A 19435-nucleotide genomic window follows, 5' to 3' on the forward strand; every position below is an offset into this window, starting at 1 on the left:
CGGCCGCTAAACCATATGAGACAAATCCCACGCCTACTCACAGCTCCAGACCGCCCTTGTCATTACAATTTAGCGTAAGATTTAGTCGCTTATATATTCAAGAGATAAGTCATTTTATCTGTCATATGGTAAGCACTGGAGTCACAGATTACAAACTGCACGCAGGCGCACTGCTGAAGGTAACATACTTACATGCATAAACTTTATTTCATCTCGAATTTCGGAATAACTGCAGGAGCCAATGTCTTCGAGACATTACATTTACAACTAAAATACACAGCATATACAGATTCATGACTAAATACATAATATTTCAATATATATTACTTAAAAAGAAAAGCTGCATTACAAAATGCGGCCCTGGATTCTCTTTTAAAACCAGTGAACTCAGTGGTAGGGATAAAATCAGGTAGCGCATTCCGCAACTTAGCTGATACGTACGTAAGAAAAAGAACTAAGACTGTCTGGGCCCGGTTGTTCAAAAGGTGGATAACGCTATCCACCGGATAAATCACTATTCTGCAGTTAAGCTTTCACGATAATGGTGAATTCAAAGCAAATTTAAAATTCACGGTAATCGTGAATTCAGAGAAGAGATCGTGTTGAAGTGATTACGAGCCAGATAAGTGCTACGATCATTTCCCTCTTTCAGCTATAGCCCGTGCTTCAAATAAATACTCTCATTTTTGCTCGTACGATCAATAAAGAATAACTTAAAACAAAGTCGCCCGATATGGGACTTGAACCCATGACCCTCAGATTAAAAGTCTGATGCTCTACCGACTGAGCTAACCGGGCTCACGACGTTACACAAAATGTTGCGCAGTTTTTATGAATGATTGAGAACGCAGCTATCACAGCTTCTACGGGAAATGTTATGTTCATAGAACTCTGGACTCAAATTATCTTGCAAAAGAAGCAAAGGGACTGCGCCATTTCATTGCACATTAACAAGATTGCAGTATTAATAACATGGATGACAAATTACTCCTTAATATTGGCGCGAAATTTGAGCAATAATTTATAAGTTCACTTGTGAAATTACATTGTTGCCATGGCAACTTTTTCTACAGTTTATGAAAGTACTGAAGGAGACATCATCATAGCTTGAGACGGCACGTATAGAGAATTACAGTAATATAGTACCATAACTGGTTGTTTTAGGTTTATTGAGGGACACAGAATGATCATGTAATTTCCGCGAAGATCATGCATAAGAAGATTTTGAATGCGCTTATTGCATAGAGATGTAGAGTTTGACTGAAGTTGTGAGAGGACAAGTAATTTGCAATATAAATCTAAGTATTCCCTTATTTACATTAAACCGTTTCTTTGACAAGAAATTACGGAAGGCCAGCTTTTTGCTACGAGGATAACAGCGAAAAAATCTCTACTTTGTCCTGAATTTTCTATAATAAAAACTTGTTCAGCAATCAAAAGTCTACGTTAACATCACACACCAGGTATACTCCTTAGTATCTGGCTAGAAATATTCTTCTCACTAGTTTTTCCTCCGGCCGCACTTTAGCCATTTGGTGAGCCTGAGCCAGTCTCGTGCTTTTTCAAGGATTTTTTTATAAGTGTCGGGTCACCCAGCTCTAAGAGCAAAATACAGCACCGATTGAAGATTTTAGCTTTTAAAATTTGCCCAAATTGTATCGGTAGGTCCTGGAATTCGTCCACAGAAAGGCCAGAGAGACAACTTCACTCCTGAACCGCCACTGATGTTTACAACAGGGCATTTTACGAGTCCCAGTCTGCATGAAACCATCTCTCACCTCTGTCTCGAGAAGACAAGACACGCGTGGTTCTTACGTTACGTTTATACCTGTAGAATCAACTGAAATATCAATTCCTTGTAAAAACCAGCATCTTAATTTTTTTGGTCGGCTAGGCCATCGGAGAGCCTGAACATTTACGCATGTTTGAACAAAAGAGAAAAATGCAGTACCTCCAGACATGGCGCTGGAGCGTCGTACCAAACGAGTCATCCCGGGATTTAGGCCCGTGCGATCGCTTTTGGACGCAGTTGGCCCTTCGCTGCTTTCTGCTACCGACCTCGCCTCCCGGTACGGCATTGAGGGAGAGATATGTCGGCCCCTAAACCATATGAGACAAATCCCACGCCTACTCACAGCTCCAGACCGCCCTTGTCATTACAATTTAGCGTAAGATTTAGTCGCTTATATATTCAAGAGATAAGTCATTTTATCTGTCATATGGTAAGCACTGCAGTCGCAGATTACAAACTGCACGCAGGCGCACTGCTGAAGGTAACATACTTACATGCATAAACTTTATTTCATCTTGAATTTCAGAATAACTACAGGAGCCAATGTCTTCGAGACATTACATTTACAACTAAAATACATAGCATATACAGATTCATGACTAAATACATAATATTTCAATATATATTACTTAAAAACAAAAGCTGCATTACAAAATGCGGCCCTGGATTCTCTTTTAAAACCAGTGAACTCAGTGGTAGGGATAAAATCAGGTAGCGCATTCCGCAACTTAGCTGATACGTACGTAAGAAAAAGAACTAAGACTGTCTGGGCCCGGTTGTTCAAAAGGTGGATAACGCTATCCACCGGATAAATCACTATTCTGCAGTTAAGCCTTCACGATAATGGTGAATTCAAAGCAAATTTAAAATTCACGGTAATCGTGAATTCAGAGAAGAGATCGTGTTGAAGTGATTACGAGCCAGATAAGTGCTACGATCATTTCCCTCTTTCAGCTATAGCCCGTGCTTCAAATAAATACTCTCATTTTTGCTCGTACGATCAATAAAGAATAACTTAAAACAAAGTCGCCCGATATGGGACTTGAATCCATGACCCTCAGATTAAAAGTCTGATGCTCTACCGACTGAGCTAACCGGGCTCACGACGTTACACAAAATTTTGCTTTGTTTATATGAATGATTGAGAACGCTACTATCACAGCTTCTACGGGAAATGTTATGTTCATAGAACTCTGGACTCAAATTATCTTGCAAAAGAAGCAAAGGGACTGCGCCATTTCATTGCACATTAACAAGAGATCAGTATTAATAACATGGATGACAAATTACTCCTTAATTTTGGCGCGAAATTTAAGCATTAATTTATAATTTCACTTGTGAAGTTACATCGTTGCCATGGCAAGTTTTTCTACAGTTTATGAAAGTACTGAAGGAGGCATCATCATAGCTTGAGACTGCACGTATATAGAATTACAGTAATATAGTACCATAACTGGTTGTTTTAGGTTTATTGAGGGACAGACAGAATGATCATGGAATTTCCGCGAAGATCGTGCATAAGAACATTTTGAATGCGTTTATTGCATAGAGATGTAGAGTTTGACTGAAGTGGTGAGAGGACAGGTAATTTGCAAATATAAATCTCAGTATTCCCTTATTTACATTAAACCGTTTCTTTGACAAGAAATTACGGAAGGCCAGCTTTTTGCTACGAGGATAACAGCGAAAAAAGCTTTAGTTTGTCCCGAATTTTAAGTTTCTATAAAAAAAACTGCATCAGAAATCAAAAGTCTACGTTAACATCACACACCAGGTATACTCCTTAGTATGTGGCTAGAATTTTTCTTTTCACTACTTTTTCCTCCGGCCGCACTTTAGACATTTCATGAGCGTGAGCCAGTCTCGTGCTTTTTCAAGGATTCTTTTATAAGTGTCGGGTCACCCAGCCCTAAGAGCAAAATACAGCACCGATTAAAGATTTTAGCTTTCAAAACTTGCCCAAATTGTATCGGTAGGTCCTGGAATTCGTCCACAGAAAGACCAGAGAGACAACTTCACTCCTGAACTGCCACTGATGTTTACAACAGGGTATTTTAGGCGTCCCAGTCTGCATGAAACCATCTCTCACCTCTGTCTCGAGAAGGCCAGACACGGGCTGTTCTTAGGTTACGTTTATACCTGTAGAATCAACTGAAATATCAATTCCTTGTAAAAACCAGAATCTTAATTTTTTTGGTAGGCTAGACCATCGGAGAGCCTGAACATTTACGCATGTTTGAACAAAAGAGAAAAATGCAGTACTTCCAGACATGGCGCTGGAGCGTCGTACCAAACGAATCATTCCGGGATTTCGGCCCGTGCGATCGCTTTTGGACGCAGTTGGCCCTCCGCTGCTTTCTGCTACGGACGTCGCCTCCCGGTACGGCATTGAGGGAGAGATATGTCGGCCCCTAAACCATATGAGACAAATCCCACGCCTACTCACAGCTCCAGACCGCCCTTGTCATTACAATTTAGCGTAAGATTTAGTCGCTTATATATTCAAGAGATAAGTCATTTTATCTGTCATATGGTAAGCACTGGAGTCGCAGATTACAAACTGCACGCAGGCGCATTGCTGAATGCATAAACTTTATTTCGTCTTGAATTTCAGATTAACTACAGGAGCCAATGCGTTCGAGACATTACATTTACAACTAAAATACATAGCATATACAGATTCATGACTAAATACATAATATTTCAATATATATTACTTAAAAAGAAAAGCTGCATTACAAAATGCGGCCCTGGATTCTCTTTTAAAACCAGTGAACTCAGTGGTAGGGATAAAATCAGGTAGCGCATTCCGCAACTTAGCTGATACGTACGTAAGAAAAAGAACTAAGACTGTCTGGGCCCGGTTGTTCAAAAGGTGGATAACGCTATCCACCGGATAAATCACTATTCTGCAGTTAAGCTTTCACGATAATGGTGAATTCAAAGCAAATTTAAAATTCACGGTAATCGTGAATTCAGAGAAGAGATCGTGTTGAAGTGATTACGAGCCAGATAAGTGCTACGATCATTTCCCTCTTTCAGCTATAGCCCGTGCTTCAAATAAATACTCTCATTTTTGCTCGTACGATCAATAAAGAATAACTTAAAACAAAGTCGCCCGATATGGGACTTGAACCCATGACCCTCAGATTAAAAGTCTGATGCTCTACCGACTGAGCTAACCGGGCTCACGACGTTACACAAAATGTTGCGCAGTTTTTATGAATGATTGAGAACGCAGCTATCACAGCTTCTACGGGAAATGTTATGTTCATAGAACTCTGGACTCAAATTATCTTGCAAAAGAAGCAAAGGGACTGCGCCATTTCATTGCACATTAACAAGATTGCAGTATTAATAACATGGATGACAAATTACTCCTTAATATTGGCGCGAAATTTGAGCAATAATTTATAAGTTCACTTGTGAAATTACATTGTTGCCATGGCAACTTTTTCTACAGTTTATGAAAGTACTGAAGGAGACATCATCATAGCTTGAGACGGCACGTATAGAGAATTACAGTAATATAGTACCATAACTGGTTGTTTTAGGTTTATTGAGGGACACAGAATGATCATGTAATTTCCGCGAAGATCATGCATAAGAAGATTTTGAATGCGCTTATTGCATAGAGATGTAGAGTTTGACTGAAGTTGTGAGAGGACAAGTAATTTGCAATATAAATCTAAGTATTCCCTTATTTACATTAAACCGTTTCTTTGACAAGAAATTACGGAAGGCCAGCTTTTTGCTACGAGGATAACAGCGAAAAAATCTCTACTTTGTCCTGAATTTTCTATAATAAAAACTTGTTCAGCAATCAAAAGTCTACGTTAACATCACACACCAGGTATACTCCTTAGTATCTGGCTAGAAATATTCTTCTCACTAGTTTTTCCTCCGGCCGCACTTTAGCCATTTGGTGAGCCTGAGCCAGTCTCGTGCTTTTTCAAGGATTTTTTTATAAGTGTCGGGTCACCCAGCTCTAAGAGCAAAATACAGCACCAATTGAAGATTTTAGCTTTTAAAACTTGCCCAAATTGTATCGGTAGGTCCTGGAATTCGTCCACAGAAACGCCAGAGAGACAACTTCACTCCTGAACCGCCACTGATGTTTACAACAGGGCATTTTACGCGTCCCAGTCTGCATGAAACCATCTCTCACCTCTGTCTCGAGAAGAAAAGACACGCGTGGTTCTTACGTTACGTTTATACCTGTAGAATCAACTGAAATATCAATTCCTTGTAAAAACCAGCATCTTAATTTTTTTGGTCGGCTAGGCCATCGGAGAGCCTGAACATTTACGCATGTTTGAACAAAAGAGAAAAATGCAGTACCTCCAGACATGGCGCTGGAGCGTCGTACCAAACGAGTCATCCCGGGATTTAGGCCCGTGCGATCGCTTTTGGACGCAGTTGGCCCTTCGCTGCTTTCTGCTACCGACCTCGCCTCCCGGTACGGCATTGAGGGAGAGATATGTCGGCCCCTAAACCATATGAGACAAATCCCACGCCTACTCACAGCTCCAGACCGCCCTTGTCATTACAATTTAGCGTAAGATTTAGTCGCTTATATATTCAAGAGATAAGTCATTTTATCTGTCATATGGTAAGCACTGGAGTCGCAGATTACAAACTGCACGCAGGCGCACTGCTGAAGGTAACATACTTACATGCATAAACTTTATTTCATCTTGAATTTCAGAATAACTACAGGAGCCAATGTCTTCGAGACATTACATTTACAACTAAAATACATAGCATATACAGATTCATGACTAAATACATAATATTTCAATATATATTACTTAAAAACAAAAGCTGCATTACAAAATGCGGCCCTGGATTCTCTTTTAAAACCAGTGAACTCAGTGGTAGGGATAAAATCAGGTAGCGCATTCCGCAACTTAGCTGATACGTACGTAAGAAAAAGAACTAAGACTGTCTGGGCCCGGTTGTTCAAAAGGTGGATAACGCTATCCACCGGATAAATCACTATTCTGCAGTTAAGCCTTCACGATAATGGTGAATTCAAAGCAAATTTAAAATTCACGGTAATCGTGAATTCAGAGAAGAGATCGTGTTGAAGTGATTACGAGCCAGGTAAGTGCTACGATCATTTCCCTCTTTCAGCTATAGCCCGTGCTTCAAATAAATACTCTCATTTTTGCTCGTACGATCAATAAAGAATAACTTAAAACAAAGTCGCCCGATATGGGACTTGAACCCATGACCCTCAGATTAAAAGTCTGATGCTCTACCGACTGAGCTAACCGGGCTCACGACGTTACACAAAATATTGCGCAGTTTTTATGAATGATTGAGAACGCTACTATCACAGCTTCTACGGGAAATGTTATGTTCATAGAACTCTGGACTCAAATTATCTTGCAAAAGAAGCAAAGGGACTGCGCGATTTCATTGCACATTAACAAGATATCAGTATTAATAACATGGATGACAAATTACTCCTTAATTTTGCGCGAAATTTAAGCATTAATTTATAATTTCACTTGTGAAGTTACATCGTTGCCATGGCAAGTTTTTCTACAGTTTATGAAAGTACTGAAGGAGGCATCATCATAGCTTGAGACTGCACGTATATAGAATTACAGTAATATAGTACCATAACTGGTTGTTTTAGGTTTATTGAGGGACAGACAGAATGATCATGGAATTTCCGCGAAGATCGTGCATAAGAACATTTTGAATGCGTTTATTGCATAGAGATGTAGAGTTTGACTGAAGTGGTGAGAGGACAGGTAATTTGCAAATATAAATCTCAGTATTCCCTTATTTACATTAAACCGTTTCTTTGACAAGAAATTACGGAATGCCAGCTTTTTGCTACGAGGATAACAGCGAAAAAAGCTTTAGTTTGTCCCGAATTTTAAGTTTCTATAAAAAAAACTGCATCAGAAATCAAAAGTCTACGTTAACATCACACACCAGGTATACTCCTTAGTATGTGGCTAGAATTTTTCTTTTCACTACTTTTTCCTCCGGCCGCACTTTAGACATTTCATGAGCGTGAGCCAGTCTCGTGCTTTTTCAAGGATTCTTTTATAAGTGTCGGGTCACCCAGCCCTAAGAGCAAAATACAGCACCGATTGAAGATTTTAGCTTTCAAAACTTGCCCAAATTGTATCGGTAGGTCCTGGAATTCGTCCACAGAAAGACCAGAGAGACAACTTCACTCCTGAACTGCCACTGATGTTTACAACAGGGTATTTTAGGCGTCCCAGTCTGCATGAAACCATCTCTCACCTCTGTCTCGAGAAGGCCAGACACGGGCTGTTCTTAGGTTACGTTTATACCTGTAGAATCAACTGAAATATCAATTCCTTGTAAAAACCAGAATCTTAATTTTTTTGGTAGGCTAGACCATCGGAGAGCCTGAACATTTACGCATGTTTGAACAAAAGAGAAAAATGCAGTACTTCCAGACATGGCGCTGGAGCGTCGTACCAAACGAATCATTCCGGGATTTCGGCCCGTGCGATCGCTTTTGGACGCAGTTGGCCCTCCGCTGCTTTCTGCTACGGACGTCGCCTCCCGGTACGGCATTGAGGGAGAGATATGTCGGCCCCTAAACCATATGAGACAAATCCCACGCCTACTCACACCTCCAGACCGCCCTTGTCATTACAATTTAGCGTAAGATTTAGTCGCTTATATATTCAAGAGATAAGTCATTTTATCTGTCATATGGTAAGCACTGGAGTCGCAGATTACAAACTGCACGCAGGCGCACTGCTGAATGCATAAACTTTATTTCATCTTGAATTTCAGATTAACTACAGGAGCCAATGCGTTCGAGACATTACATTTACAACTAAAATACATAGCATATACAGATTCATGACTAAATACATAATATTTCAATATATATTACTTAAAAAGAAAAGCTGCATTACAAAATGCGGCCCTGGATTCTCTTTTAAAACCAGTGAACTCAGTGGTAGGGATAAAATCAGGTAGCGCATTCCGCAACTTAGCTGATACGTACGTAAGAAAAAGAACTAAGACTGTCTGGGCCCGGTTGTTCAAAAGGTGGATAACGCTATCCACCGGATAAATCACTATTCTGCAGTTAAGCCTTCACGATAATGGTGAATTCAAAGCAAATTTAAAATTCACGGTAATCGTGAATTCAGAGAAGAGATCGTGTTGAAGTGATTACGAGCCAGGTAAGTGCTACGATCATTTCCCTCTTTCAGCTATAGCCCGTGCTTCAAATAAATACTCTCATTTTTGCTCGTACGATCAATAAAGACCCATGACCCTCAGATTAAAAGTCTGATGCTCTACCGACTGAGCTAACCGGGCTCACGACGTTACACAAAATGTTGCGCAGTTTTTATGAATGATTGAGAACGCAGCTATCACAGCTTCTACGGGAAATGTTATGTTCATAGAACTCTGGACTCAAATTATCTTGCAAAAGAAGCAAAGGGACTGCGCCATTTCATTGCACATTAACAAGATATCAGTATTAATAACATGGATGACAAATTACTCCTTAATTTTGGCGCGAAATTTGAGCATTAATTTATAATTTCACTTGTGAAATTACATCGTTGTCGTGGCAACTTTTTCTACAGTTTATGAAGGTACTGAAGGAGGCATCATCATAGCTTGAGACTGCACGTATATAGAATTACAGTAATATAGTACCATAACTGGTTGTTTTAGGTTTATTGAGGGACAGACAGAATGATGATGTAATTTTCGCGAAGATCATGGATAAGAAGATTTTGAATGCGCTTATTGCATAGAGATGTAGAGTTTGACTGAAGTGGTGAGAGGACAGGTAATTTGCAATATAATTCTCAGTATTCCCTTATTTACATTAAACCGTTTCTTTGACAACAAATTACGGAAGGCCGGCCTTTTGCTACGGGGATAACAGCGAAAAAGGGTCTACTTTGTTCCGAATTTTCTATAATAAAAACTTGTTCAGAAATCAAAAGTCTACGTTAACATCACACACCAGGTGTACTCCTTAGTATCTAGCTAGAAATATTCTTCTCACTACTTTTTCCTCCGGCCGCGCTTTAGCCATTTGATGAGCCTGAGCCAGTTTCGTGCTTTTTCAAGGATTTTTTTATAAGGGTCGGGTCACCCAGCCCTAAGAGCAAAATACAGCACCGATTGAAGATTTTAGCTTCCAAAACTTGCCCAAATTGTGTCGGGAGGTCCTGGAATTTAGCCACAGAAAGGCGAGAGAGACAACTTCACTCCTGAACCGCCACTGATCTTTACAACAGGGCATTTTACGCGTCCCAGTCTGCATGAAACCATCTCTCACCTCTGTCTCGAGAAGGCCAGACACGCGCGGTTCTTACGTTACGTTTATACCTGTAGAATCGACTGAAATATCAATTCCTTGTAAAAACCAGCATTTTAATTTTTTTGATAGGCTAGGCCATCGGAGAGCCTGAACATTTACGCATGTTTGAACAAAAGAGAAAAATGCAGTACCTCCAGACATGGCGCTGGAGCGTCGTACCAAACGAGTCATCCCGGGATTTCGGCCCGTGCGATCGCTTTTGGACGCAGTTGGCCCTTCGCTGCTTTCTGCTACCGACCTCGCCTCCCGGTACGGCATTGAGGGAGAGATATGTCGGCCCCTAAACCATATGAGACAAATCCCACGCCTACTCACAGCTCCAGACCGCCCTTGTCATTACAATTTAGCGTAAGATTTAGTCGCTTATATATTCAAGAGATAATTCATTTTATCTGTCATATTGTAAGCACTGGAGTCGCAGATTACAAACTGCACGCAGGCGCACTGCTGAAGGTAACATACTTACATGCATAAACTTTATTTCATCTCGAATTTCAGAATAACTACAGGAGCCAATGTCTTCGAGACATTACATTTACAACTAAAATACATAGCATATACAGATTCATGACTAAATACATAATATTTCAATATATATTACTTAAACAGAAAAGCTGCATTACAAAATGCGGCCCTGGATTCTCTTTTAAAACCAGTGAACTCAGTGGTAGGGATAAAATCAGGTAGCGCATTCCGCAACTTAGCTGATACGTACGTAAGAAAAAGAACTAAGACTGTCTGGGCCCGGTTGTTCAAAAGGTGGATAACGCTATCCACCGGATAAATCACTATTCTGCAGTTAAGCCTTCACGATAATGGTGAATTCAAAGCAAATTTAAAATTCACGGTAATCGTGAATTCAGAGAAGAGATCGTGTTGAAGTGATTACGAGCCAGGTAAGTGCTACGATCATTTCCCTCTTTCAGCTATAGCCCGTGCTTCAAATAAATACTCTCATTTTTGCTCGTACGATCAATAAAGAATAACTTAAAACAAAGTCGCCCGATATGGGACTTGAACCCATGACCCTCAGATTAAAAGTCTGATGCTCTACCGACTGAGCTAACCGGGCTCACGACGTTACACAAAATGTTGCGCAGTTTTTATGAATGATTGAGAACGCTACTATCACAGCTTCTACGGGAAATGTTATGTTCATAGAACTCTGGACTCAAATTATCTTGCAAAAGAAGCAAAGGGACTGCGCCATTTCATTGCACATTAACAAGATATCAGTATTAATAACATGGATGACAAATTACTCCTTAATTTTGGCGCGAAATTTAAGCATTAATTTATAATTTCACTTGTGAAGTTACATCGTTGCCATGGCAAGTTTTTCTACAGTTTATGAAAGTACTGAAGGAGGCATCATCATAGCTTGAGACTGCACGTATATAGAATTACAGTAATATAGTACCATAACTGGTTGTTTTAGGTTTATTGAGGGACAGACAGAATGATCATGGAATTTCCGCGAAGATCGTGCATAAGAACATTTTGAATGCGTTTATTGCATAGAGATGTAGAGTTTGACTGAAGTGGTGAGAGGACAGGTAATTTGCAAATATAAATCTCAGTATTCCCTTATTTACATTAAACCGTTTCTTTGACAAGAAATTACGGAAGGCCAACTTTTTGCTACGAGGATAACAGCGAAAAAAGCTTTAGTTTGTCCCGAATTTTAAGTTTCTATAAAAAAAACTGCATCAGAAATCAAAAGTCTGAGTTAACATCACACACCAGGTATACTCCTTAGTATGTGGCTAGAATTTTTCTTTTCACTACTTTTTCCTCCGGCCGCACTTTAGACATTTCATGAGCGTGAGCCAGTCTCGTGCTTTTTCAAGGATTCTTTTATAAGTGTCGGGTCACCCAGCCCTAAGAGCAAAATACAGCACCGATTGAAGATTTTAGCTTTCAAAACTTGCCCAAATTGTATCGGTAGGTCCTGGAATTCGTCCACAGAAAGACCAGAGAGACAACTTCACTCCTGAACTGCCACTGATGTTTACAACAGGGTATTTTAGGCGTCCCAGTCTGCATGAAACCATCTCTCACCTCTGTCTCGAGAAGGCCAGACACGGGCTGTTCTTAGGTTACGTTTATACCTGTAGAATCAACTGAAATATCAATTCCTTGTAAAAACCAGAATCTTAATTTTTTTGGTAGGCTAGACCATCGGAGAGCCTGAACATTTACGCATGTTTGAACAAAAGAGAAAAATGCAGTACTTCCAGACATGGCGCTGGAGCGTCGTACCAAACGAATCATTCCGGGATTTCGGCCCGTGCGATCGCTTTTGGACGCAGTTGGCCCTCCGCTGCTTTCTGCTACGGACGTCGCCTCCCGGTACGGCATTGAGGGAGAGATATGTCGGCCCCTAAACCATATGAGACAAATCCCACGCCTACTCACACCTCCAGACCGCCCTTGTCATTACAATTTAGCGTAAGATTTAGTCGCTTATATATTCAAGAGATAAGTCATTTTATCTGTCATATGGTAAGCACTGGAGTCGCAGATTACAAACTGCACGCAGGCGCACTGCTGAATGCATAAACTTTATTTCATCTTGAATTTCAGATTAACTACAGGAGCCAATGCGTTCGAGACATTACATTTACAACTAAAATACATAGCATATACAGATTCATGACTAAATACATAATATTTCAATATATATTACTTAAAAAGAAAAGCTGCATTACAAAATGCGGCCCTGGATTCTCTTTTAAAACCAGTGAACTCAGTGGTAGGGATAAAATCAGGTAGCGCATTCCGCAACTTAGCTGATACGTACGTAAGAAAAAGAACTAAGACTGTCTGGGCCCGGTTGTTCAAAAGGTGGATAACGCTATCCACCGGATAAATCACTATTCTGCAGTTAAGCCTTCACGATAATGGTGAATTCAAAGCAAATTTAAAATTCACGGTAATCGTGAATTCAGAGAAGAGATCGTGTTGAAGTGATTACGAGCCAGGTAAGTGCTACGATCATTTCCCTCTTTCAGCTATAGCCCGTGCTTCAAATAAATACTCTCATTTTTGCTCGTACGATCAATAAAGACCCATGACCCTCAGATTAAAAGTCTGATGCTCTACCGACTGAGCTAACCGGGCTCACGACGTTACACAAAATGTTGCGCAGTTTTTATGAATGATTGAGAACGCAGCTATCACAGCTTCTACGGGAAATGTTATGTTCATAGAACTCTGGACTCAAATTATCTTGCAAAAGAAGCAAAGGGACTGCGCCATTTCATTGCACATTAACAAGATATCAGTATTAATAACATGGATGACAAATTACTCCTTAATTTTGGCGCGAAATTTGAGCATTAATTTATAATTTCACTCGTGAAATTACATCGTTGTCGTGGCAACTTTTTCTACAGTTTATGAAGGTACTGAAGGAGGCATCATCATAGCTTGAGACTGCACGTATATAGAATTACAGTAATATAGTACCATAACTGGTTGTTTTAGGTTTATTGAGGGACAGACAGAATGATGATGTAATTTCCGCGAAGATCATGGATAAGAAGATTTTGAATGCACTTATTGCATAGAGATGTAGAGTTTGACTGAAGTGGTGAGAGGACAGGTAATTTGCAATATAATTCTCAGTATTCCCTTATTTACATTAAACCGTTTCTTTGACGACAAATTACGGAAGGCCGGCATTTTGCTACGGGGATAACAGCGAAAAAAGGTCTACTTTGTCCCGAATTTTCTATAATAAAAACTTGTTCAGAAATCAAAAGTCTACGTTAACATCACACACCAGGTGTACTCCTTAGTATCTAGCTAGAAATATTCTTCTCACTACTTTTTCCTCCGGCAGCGCTTTAGACATTTCATGAGCCTGAGCCAGTCTCGTGCTTTTTCAAGGATTTTTTTATAAGGGTCGGGTCACCCAGCCCTAAGAGCAAAATACAGCACCGATTGAAGATTTTAGCTTCCAAAACTTGCCCAAATTGTGTGGGGAGGTCCTGGAATTTAGCCACAGAAAGGCGAGAGAGACAACTTCACTCCTGAACCGCCACTGATGTTTACAACAGGGCATTTTACGCGTCCCAGTCTGCATGAAACCATCTCTCACCTCTGTCTCGAGAAGGCCAGACACGCGCGGTTCTTACGTTACGTTTATACCTGTAGAATCGACTGAAATATCAATTCCTTGTAAAAACCAGCATTTTAATTTTTTTGATAGGCTAGGCCATCGGAGAGCCTGATCATTTACGCATGTTTGAACAAAAAAGGAAAAATGCAGTACCTCCAGACATGGCGCTGGAGCGTCGTACCAAACGAGTCATCCCGGGATTTAGGCCCGTGCGATCGCTTTTGGACGCAGTTGGCCCTTCGCTGCTTTCTGCTACCGACCTCGCCTCCCGGTACGGCATTGAGGGAGAGATATGTCGGCCCCTAAACCATATGAGACAAATCCCACGCCTACTCACAGCTCCAGACCGCCCTTGTCATTACAATTTAGCGTAAGATTTAGTCGCTTATATATTCAAGAGATAAGTCATTTTATCTGTCATATGGTAAGCACTGGAGTCGCAGATTACAAACTGCACGCAGGCGCACTGCTGAAGGTAACATACTTACATGCATAAACTTTATTTCGTGTCGAATTTCAGAATAACTACAGGAGCCAATGTCTTCGAGACATTACATTTACAACTAAAATACATAGCATATACAGATTCATGACTAAATACATAATATTTCAATATATATTACTTAAACAGAAAAGCTGCATTACAAAATGCGGCCCTGGATTCTCTTTTAAAACCAGTGAACTCAGTGGTAGGGATAAAATCAGGTAGCGCATTCCGCAACTTAGCTGATACGTACGTAAGAAAAAGAACTAAGACTGTCTGGGCCCGGTTGTTCAAAAGGTGGATAACGCTATGCACCGGATAAATCACTATTCTGTAGTTAAGCCTTCACGATAGTGGTGAATTCAAAGCAAATTTAAAATTCACGGTAATCGTGAATTCAGAGAAGAGATCGTGTTGAAGTGATTACGAGCTAGGTAAGTGCTACGATCATTTCCCTCTTTCAGCTATAGCCCGTGCTTCAAATAAATACTCTCATTTTTGCTCGTACGATCAATAAAGAATAACTTAAAACAAAGTCGCCCGATATGGGACTTGAACCCATGACCCTCAGATTAAAAGTCTGATGCTCTACCGACTGAGCTAACCGGGCTCACCACGTTACACAAAATGTTGCGCAGTTTTTATGAATGATTGAGAACGCAGCTATCACAGCTTTTACGGGAAATGTTATGTTGATAGAATTCTGGACTCAAAGTATCTTGCGAAAGAAGCAAAGGAACTGCGCGATTTCATTGCACATTAACAAGATTTCAGTATTAATAATTATTGCAAATTTTGAATGAAGTTGAAGTTTGCCCCCCTCTTTTAACATTGTTGGGTATGCGCTTGCGCATTAATCGGTGTTTCAATAACGTATTGATGTCCGTATTCATAGTAACAACCGCGTAACACGAGGATTTTAGTTAAGGAGTCAATTTTGGCAAACTCAAGTTGGTGTGTGTGAACGGCACAAAAACAGTCGGCAAACTGTTGGCGACAAATAGAACTTGTCTCTATTCTCGCCAATAGTTTGCCAACATGTTTGACAACTGTTGTTGTGTCTTTCACACACACCAACTTGAGTTTCCCAACACGGGTTTGCAAACTTAAGTTTGCCGTGTGAAGGCCGCTTAAGATCTACGACGCGACGGTAACGAAAACGTCATTTAAAACTGCAAGTTCAGGTTGATTAATCGTTTTCGTCATTATGTCGGTTTGTTCTAAAAACTGACGCAACTTTCGAGGAACTGAATTAGGAGGTGCGGTGTCGAAGCTACGACAGAAAGTTCAAATTCACTGCTTTGTGTTCACGTTCTCCGTAAAACTTAAGAATTGGTCATTTCACGTCGCAGAGTTGCCGAAAACGTGAAAGAAATGTACAAAAATGAAAAATACACCTGCAGAGCGTGCAAAGCTATTGTTTTTTCTCATTAAATATGCCAAATGTGTGACGTTTTCGTTGCCGTCGCGTCGTAGATCTTAAACCCTCTTTTTTTTTTTTTAATTAAATGTTGATGATGTGTTAAAACCATTTACCCACCTCAGCAGTCAACATCATTCAACAAAACCGAACGGATTTTGAAGCAACTGTTGAAGCCGGTTAATAATTAAACAATCGGCCCTCAGGGATTGTAGCCTGAGCAATTACTGTAGGTTTAGGTCTTCCACCTCAGTTTCGGTTATTTGTTATGATGAAAAAGGATACCTTAAACAGTTTTAAGGTATGGCATAAAGAAAACGCAGAGATGCGTCTCTTTTTCGAATTTAATAAAATAAAAGGTTTTCAGCAAGGCCACATATGGATTTCTTTCGTAAAATAGCAACTCTTAAAAATAATCAGTATTGTTGTTGTTGTTGTTGTTGTGGAAAGACGGCGACATCCTCTCGTAAAACGATTTTAGAAAGGAAAAAACAGGAAAGCAAACTAAATCAAAATAAAAAAGAAATTAACTCGCCCGATATGGGACTTGAACCCATGACCCTCAGATTAAAAGTCTGATGCTCTACCGACTGAGCTAACCGGGCTAGCGTGAAATTATATGGAGAATAACTATACATTTTACAACACAGGTGGCAGTCCTTGGCACACACAGGCTGCTTTTTCTCCGCTTGACCACTATCAAGGATAGTACCGCACGCAGATCATTCGTCATCTTGAGAATACATGCATGTTGCCGGTGTTTGTGTGGACAAAAGTAAACTGCCATCTTGTTTTAGAACAAGGATCTGAATACATATTTAGCCTAGGGGACTGATTAGAATTTGCTCTTTGCAAGTTCAATTCCCTGTAAAGATGTTAAAGTTTGGAAATGATCCGCGGCCCTGTAAATGTATCTTATGTTCCCACCCTGGTCAGAGATTTTCTCTGTCCTTGTGTAGGGCCATTTTCATTAGTAGGGCTAACGCTCACATGGTTCATATGGGGTAGAAACCCATCACTTCACATTACACTCTAATTAGAATCAGTTAAGCCTGTAAATGTTGGCTGTCCAATTTTGCGGCGTCATTCGGTTGGCGAGAAGGGTCGATGGTGGGCGACCCTGACCAGCATAATATACCAAATGACGTTTGGTCGAGTAATTTCCCACGAAATCAATGAAAATAGCGCATTTCTTACGCCAACTCGATCTAAGCATCCTTTACCGGAAGAAATTATAATTATCAGTCGGGCATTTTAATATCAATTTAGATTTTAGACATTTTACGCATTTACAATATATTGTAGTTAATCGAAAGTTATAAATTCTTTTCCGGAGCTGAATAAATTTCAATGAACTTGACGATAAATAATAGATTGCCTTCGGCAATTTTTGCTAATTTACAGGTGTTTGTATTTTTAGATTCAGACAGCACTGGTTTAGTGCTGCTTATTCAGAGGCAGGCATCGCGTGTATGAAAGGTACTTAAATGAAGTCTTCTTTCCTGCAGAGTCATCAGAGTAACACTCGGGTCATAATTATTTCAAGCCGTACACTTTACTTATTTGATATTACATAACTCTGTTAGGAAAGATTTCAGTCATTGAAAGAAAATCTACTCTCACGGTGATATTTATCTATGACCGTCAATTTATCAGCTTCAAGTGCGTCGTTTACGTCTGCTTGTCTCGCTCTAAGAGACACGCCGGCCAATTGATTTTTCCCTCGAGTTTGGTTGTGTAATGTCCAAAATGTAAAGAAAACGAAACTTGAGCAAAATGTGGTAGTTGCAACCGGTTCAATGTTTAGGGACATAAAGAAGATTGATAGTTCTTACCGGTTGACCTCGCGGTATATTGCTTTTGTCACTACGCCCACACTCTACGATCAGCACGAAAGGCTCTAAAATGCTTGAATAATTATGATTTTAAAAGCATTGAACTTTGTTTTCAACGGTTTGTCATTAATTCAACATTACTTCGATGATTATTTGTCAAACAAGCAATTGACTGCTAGACAGAATAGCTTTTTCGCTTTTGTGGAAAATATCGTTTCAGTTTAGGAGTTTTTCTTTTGGCTCTTGATGGGTCACTTTCTTGGTGAAACAAATATGTCAAGAAAAAAATACGCTGTAGATGCTAAAAATAACACAAAACCACAGAGTTGCATTATTACAGGCCAAACTGACAAACAACATTATCGAAGGTAATAAGTTGTTGCAGTTTCACGAAACAGTAAAGACTGCAATACAACACTGAGGCAGATTTTTGTGCAATTTGGCAAAGATGTTTTCATAGAATTTCTCCCATAACTTGAATCGCAACTTTTTTGGGATCAGGCACGCACCACCCAATGAAAATACTCCTTCATGCATCGTCATGTCACCATCAAGAGTGACTTGGCAAGTTACAACTGGACTCGAAACACGAGGACTGAAACAAAGTTGTGTCACACTTTGCGAGAGAAATTGCTGAGTGTTGCACAGCGTTGACTTACCGTTGTGCCAAGTGTTTGATTTGGATATAAATGACTCACGGTGGCTGGATATTCCAGTCCCACAATGTCATTGGTCCGGGTGAGATTCGAGACTTTGAATTTATTTCTTTTTCATAGTCATTTTTGTGGTTTCTTTGGTAACTTGCGTGGTGCCGTTAAAAAAAAACGCAGAGCGCGTTTACGAAACTCGATCTTCCAAGAAAAACGTTCAACTTCCTGAACTTCTGCAAAAATCATCTGCAGAAATCGTTACGGTAGTACATCGTGTAAAGGATCGATTACTCAGTGAACTTACTACTGCGCAAACGAGAGATCATCATGATCTTCAAATTTGATGGACGAGCAGGGATATTTATCCGAGAATCAGGGTCTTTGTTCATAATGTTATTCTAATGCCTGCCATCCCGCTTCCTATTTCTTTTATGGTCTTTTAAAATCGCCTCAAGCAAGCAGTTCGCACATAAAACTAACATGCCCTAGGGTTCAGAGTGAAAAATAAAACCGATTAATTAAAGGAACATCGCAAAAAGTAAAATAAAATAAAATAAAATAAAATAAAATAGAAAAAGCTCCGATTACTGCGATCAATTTTATCCAAAATGTTTTTGTCAGCAAGTGACGTGATAAACAATCAAGTACCATCCGGCAAATAATGCAACCAATCAGGATATTAGTCACGGTCGTGCCCTTGTGCCGACAATAAAGTTGCACAATAATTATTCCTCGGTGTGACATCATCACTGTTGAACAACGAATATATCGA

General features: G+C 40.0%; 7 non-coding genes across 7 annotated transcripts; all 7 read right to left on the bottom strand.

Annotated features, from left to right (window-relative positions):
* Positions 1-725: 725 nt before the first annotated feature.
* Positions 726-798, bottom strand: Trnak-uuu (transfer RNA lysine (anticodon UUU)). The gene has a single exon. It is a non-coding gene; the product is annotated as a tRNA-Lys (tRNA).
* Positions 799-2819: 2021 nt separating this feature from the next.
* Trnak-uuu (transfer RNA lysine (anticodon UUU)) lies at positions 2820-2892 on the bottom strand. The gene has a single exon. It is a non-coding gene; the product is annotated as a tRNA-Lys (tRNA).
* Positions 2893-4907: 2015 nt separating this feature from the next.
* Trnak-uuu (transfer RNA lysine (anticodon UUU)) lies at positions 4908-4980 on the bottom strand. The gene has a single exon. It is a non-coding gene; the product is annotated as a tRNA-Lys (tRNA).
* A 2021-nt stretch (positions 4981-7001) lies between these two features.
* Positions 7002-7074, bottom strand: Trnak-uuu (transfer RNA lysine (anticodon UUU)). The gene has a single exon. It is a non-coding gene; the product is annotated as a tRNA-Lys (tRNA).
* Positions 7075-11147: 4073 nt separating this feature from the next.
* On the bottom strand, positions 11148-11220 carry Trnak-uuu (transfer RNA lysine (anticodon UUU)). The gene has a single exon. It is a non-coding gene; the product is annotated as a tRNA-Lys (tRNA).
* A 4075-nt stretch (positions 11221-15295) lies between these two features.
* Trnak-uuu (transfer RNA lysine (anticodon UUU)) lies at positions 15296-15368 on the bottom strand. The gene has a single exon. It is a non-coding gene; the product is annotated as a tRNA-Lys (tRNA).
* Positions 15369-16710: 1342 nt separating this feature from the next.
* Trnak-uuu (transfer RNA lysine (anticodon UUU)) lies at positions 16711-16783 on the bottom strand. Its single transcript has one exon. It is a non-coding gene; the product is annotated as a tRNA-Lys (tRNA).
* Between the last annotated feature and the right edge of the window lie 2652 nt (positions 16784-19435).

Source organism: Montipora foliosa, chromosome 2 (genome assembly GCF_036669935.1).
Source record: "Montipora foliosa isolate CH-2021 chromosome 2, ASM3666993v2, whole genome shotgun sequence".
Taxonomy (NCBI): Eukaryota; Metazoa; Cnidaria; class Anthozoa; order Scleractinia; family Acroporidae; genus Montipora; species Montipora foliosa.